Genomic DNA, 5,096 nt, shown 5'->3' with positions numbered 1-5,096 from the left:
TAATTTATATATATATACAATTTAATATATTTTCCTAGGAAACTTGAACCTAATCACGGCCAGCTGAGAATACTGCCTCTGTTACCTTTTGAAAACATGGTTTTAAATAGTCAGGTCCGCCTGATGCCGCATCAAACAGAGAAACAAGTCTTGGCTTTGGTGAGAAGGTGAGTTTATTGAAGATGCATTAACAAGGAACTGGAGGAGAAAAAAAAAAATAGTTTTCTAAGACCAGTTCAGAGTAAGAAGAATTATTTGGGCTTTTATAACCCCAAACAGACAAAGAAATGGCCAGAAGCCAGAAGAAAGCAGAAAGAAAAAAAAAAAAAAATAGAAGAGAGAAAGCTGTTTGTTCAACATCTCCTTGTTATCTTCAGGTCCTCCCCTCATTCGAGCTTGTTTTTCAAGGTACTGATTATGAGACCATATGGTCACATCCCTTATATCCTACTGCAGGCAACGCCGTGAAAGTTCCTGGGAGCAGAGAATAAATTTTTGCTGTTGAGATTAAAGCAACAGCAAGTTATTTTAACAAGGGCTTTTCATGGTCAGAATAACTCCAAGCTGCTTGAGTGAAGTGATCTTAATAAACAGTTTTTATTGGTTCTTGAAGACTATACTAACCATTTTCCAGCTAAAGAATTACATTGAATAGTTTCTACTTATCCAGCTATCACCTCGAGTGTTCTCAGCAGTTGACTCGAGGTCCTGCGAGGCCAGCTAGCCAAGGCTGAGAGGCAACTCCACTTCGGGTGGTGGGCCAGTGGGCCAGTGGGCCAGGGGTAGCAGAGCACGGCAGGGCTGGTCTCGGCCGGGTCCCGGCACCATGGGAGCCCAGGAAAAGCTGCTGTTGATCAAGGAGGCCTTTCAGTTGGCCCAGCAGCCACACCAGAACTAGGCAAAGCCAGTGGTGGCGCTGAGCTGCACTGATGATACAGTGGATAATAAAACAGTTTTTCATGAGGAGTTCATTCATTACTTTATATATGCTATGGTGGTTTATAAACATGAACCAGCTGTGGAGAGTGTAATAGTAAAGCTTGTTACTTCATTTCATCAATCAGAGACTGAAGATGATCAAGAGGAAGATGGTGGTATTTTAAATTATTTTATTTACTTTCCGCTTAAAAGTCTCATGAAGCAAACAGCAATGTGGTCAGATTTAGAGTGTGCCAGCTCATAAACCAGCTCTTGAGGAGTATGCCAGGAAATGCCCAGATTTATGATGATTTGTCTGATAAAATTAATGAAGCCATGCTTATTAGACTGAAAAATAAAATTCCAAATGTGAGGATTCAGGCAGTTCTGGCTCTTTCATGACTTCAGGATCCCAAAGATGATGACTGCCCAGTGGTTAATGCATATGCTACTTTGGTAGAAAATGATTCAAATCCAGAAGTTAGGAGGGCAGTGTTATCATGTATTGCAGCATCAGCAAAGACTTTGCCAAAAATTATAGGGCACATCAAAAGTGTGAAAGAGGCTGTCAGAAAGCTGACTTATCAGGTTTTAGCTGAAAATGTTCATATGAGAACTATGTCCATCACTCAGAATAATGCTCCTCCAACAAGGTCTTAATGACAGATCAGATGCTGTGAAACAAGCAATGAAAATCATCTTCTCCAAGGCTGGTTATGTTCCACTGAAGGAAATATCAGAGTTGCTATATTCGTTGGATGCGGAAAATTCTTCTGAAGTGGCAGTCTCAGTTCTCAATGCTTTATTGTCAGTGACACCTCTTAATGAACTTGTGGGAGTCTGTAAAAACAATAATGGCAAGAAATTGATTCCAGTGGAAACATTAACCCCTGAAATTGTTTTGTATTGGCATGCCCTTTGTGAATATTTGAAATTGAAAGGAGATGAAGGTGAAGAACTTTTAGAGTGGATTTTGCCAGAGCCAGTAGCATATACAGAATATTTACTGAGATATATTCAGAGCATTCTGGTTGTTAATGATGAATAGAGAAGTGATTTTTCCTATATTGGAAATTTGATGACAAAAGAGTTCATAGGTCAACAATTGATCCTAATCATCAAATTTTTGGATACTAATGAAGAAGGAGGAAGTAAACAACTGCTGGCTATCTTACAGGAAACTCTTCTCTACAAACAACCCCAATTTCCCTCACTTCTTTTCTTGTTGAGAGACTACTCCATATCATTATACACTATAATAAGAGGACACAAATTGTTACAGAAATTATCTCAGAGATTCCGGCACCAGTTGTTACTGTTGTTGTTGATAATTCTCCTGAAGCAAGAAAGAAAGAACTGAAGATGGCTGAAATAAAGTTAAACTTATTGAGGCAAAAGAAGCTTTGGAAAATTGCATTACCTTACAGGATTTTAATCAGACATCAGAGTTAAAAGAAGAAATAAAAGCATTAGACATTGCCAAAATAAACCTAATGAAAAAGACAGAGCAATTTGAAATTAAAGAAGTCCACATAGAGCTGAATGATTCTGAAACACTACAAAAGTGTTATTTTGTGCTATGAACTTTTGAAGCAAATGTCTATTTCAACAGGTACACATGCAACCATGAATGGGGTCATTTAATCTTCGATTTTCCGTGGAATAATAAGTGTTCATCCGATAGTAAGAAATGTGACTGTTTTATGCTTAGGATGCTGTCAACTACAAAACCAGGATTTTGCAAATAAACACTTCATTTTACTATTGCAGGTTTTGCAAATTGATGATGACAGTAAAAATTAGTTCTTTAAAGGCAATCTTTGACCAGTTGATGACATTTTGAATTGAACCATTTAAAACTAAAAAAATTAAGGCCCCTCAAAGTGAAGGTGCAGAAATAAACAGCAATGCTGAGCAAGAGTCAAAAGAAGCTAAGAAGAGACTGCTACAGCTAAGATTGTTCTGAAGCTCCTTTCTCATTTCTGGGATAGCAAGATGTCTGAAGTCAGGACAGGAACTGCAGAAGGACTAGCCAAGCTGGTGTTCTTGGAATAATGGTCAGCAGCAGGATTCCTTCTCATCTTATTTTGTTATGATGCAGTCCTGTGACTGAAGAGGATAGTTGACTTTGACATTGCCTTGGGGTATTCTTACACAAGCAGGACTAATCAGAAGTGCTTTGAGGAAGCTTTTCTTACAATTAAGCAAACACTGGTCAGTGTCCCTGTATCTTCTCCTTTAGCTGAAATTGATATCACTAATGTTGCTAAGTTGCTTATAGATTTGACACAACCAAATGAATTAAATCCTTAGGCCAGGAATTCCCAAGATTATCAGGTCTTAACAGTACATGACAATTTGGCTATAAAAATTTGCAATGAGATCTTAACAAGTCCCTCTTCACCAGAAATTTGAGTCTATACAAAAGCTTTGAGTTCTTTAGAACTCAGTAGCTATCTTTTTTTAATAATTCAATTTTATTGAGATATATTCACATACCATGCAGCCACACAAAGCATATAATCAGTTGTTCACAGTACCGCCATATAGTTGTGTATCCATCACCAAAATTAATTTTTGAACATTTTCATTACCACACACACAAAAGTAATAAGAATAAAAATTAAAGTGAAAAAGAACGATTAAAGTAAAAGAGATCACTGGGTGCTTTTTTTTTTTTTTTTTTTTTTGCCCCCGTTTTTCTACTTATCCATCTATACACCAGACAAAGAGGAGTGTGATCCATATGGCTTTCCCAATCATATTGTCACCCCTCAAAAGCTACATTTTTATACAATCCTCTTCAAGATTCATGGATTCTGGGTTGTAGTTTGATAGTTTCAGGTATTTACTGCTAGCTATTCCAAGTCATTAGAACCTAAAAAGGGTTATCTATATTGTGCATAAGAGTGCCCAACAGAGTGACCTTTTGGCTTCTTTTGAAATCTCTCAGCCATGGAAACTTATGTCATTTCCTTTCACATCCCCCTTTTGGTCAAGATGTTCTCCGTCCCACAATGCCGGCTCCAGATTCCTCCTTGGAGTCATATTCCACATTGCCAGGGGGATTTACACCCCTGGGTGTCAGAACCCTTGTAGGGGAAAGGGCAGTGATTTCATCTATCAAGTTGACTTAGCTAGAGAGAGAGGGCCACATCTGAGCAACAAAGAGGCATTCAGGAGGAGATACTTGGGCACAATTATAAGCAGGCCTAGCCTCTTCTTTGCAGTAACAGTCTTTAGAACTCAGTAGCTATCTTGCAAAAGATCTTCTGGTTCTACTGAATGAGATTCTGGAGGAAATAAAAGATAGAACATACCTGAGAGCTTTATAGAAAATCAAGATTCAGTAAGAAAAAGGAAATAAAGAATACAGCAACCAAGCAGTAGTAGCAGCACAAGATGCCAAAATGACTACAACAATTATTCAAAATGAAGATGAAAAGAATAAAGAAGTATATATAATTCCTCTCAGAAATATAAAAGCAACCTGAGCATCAAAATGTTAAAAACACTCACAAAACTAATAATAGAATAAACTTCTTCACCTTGATAAAGGCTGTATATGAAAGACCCCATGGTGAAAAAGTGAAAGTTTTCCATTAAAATCAGGAACAAGTGAAAGATGACCACTTTCATCACATTGTATGGTAAGATCCAGTCAGGGCAATTAGCCAAGAAAAATAAAAGGAAACCATACTAGAAAAGAAGTAAAATTTCCTTATTTGCAGATGACATCATTTATATGGAGAAAATCCTGAAAGCCCCACAACAAAACAACTAGAGCTAATAAATGAATCCATCAAAGTGGTAGGGTACACTATAAGCACACAAGAATCAGTGGTGATTCTATACATTAGTAATGAAAAACCTGAAAAGGAAACCAAGAGGAAAGATCCATTTACAAATGGCAGCTAAAAGACACAAATATCTAGGGATAAGTTTAAGCAAAGGTACAAGTGACTGGTACACAGAGAACTACAAAATATTGCTGAAAAAATTAAAGAACATCTAAGTAAATGAAAGGATATTCTGTATTCAAAAATTAGAAGACTAAATAGTGTTAAGATGTAAATTCTACTCAAAGGGATTTCCAGATTCAAAAAAGTCCAATCAAAATTCAAACAGCTTTCTTTAAAGAAATGGAAAAGCTAATCTTCAAATTCATATAGTAAGAT

The 5,096-nt window shown here is 37.0% G+C and overlaps 1 pseudogene; it reads left to right on the top strand.

The window, feature by feature from the left end:
• The first annotated feature begins 826 nt into the window (after positions 1 to 826).
• On the top strand, positions 827 to 4,427 carry LOC119506886 (annotated as a pseudogene).
• The last annotated feature ends 669 nt before the right edge of the window (positions 4,428 to 5,096 follow it).

Source organism: Choloepus didactylus, chromosome 12, assembly GCF_015220235.1.
Source record: "Choloepus didactylus isolate mChoDid1 chromosome 12, mChoDid1.pri, whole genome shotgun sequence".
In the NCBI taxonomy this organism is placed as follows: domain Eukaryota; kingdom Metazoa; phylum Chordata; class Mammalia; order Pilosa; family Megalonychidae; genus Choloepus; species Choloepus didactylus.
This window is presented reverse-complemented; position numbering and strand designations above follow the sequence as displayed.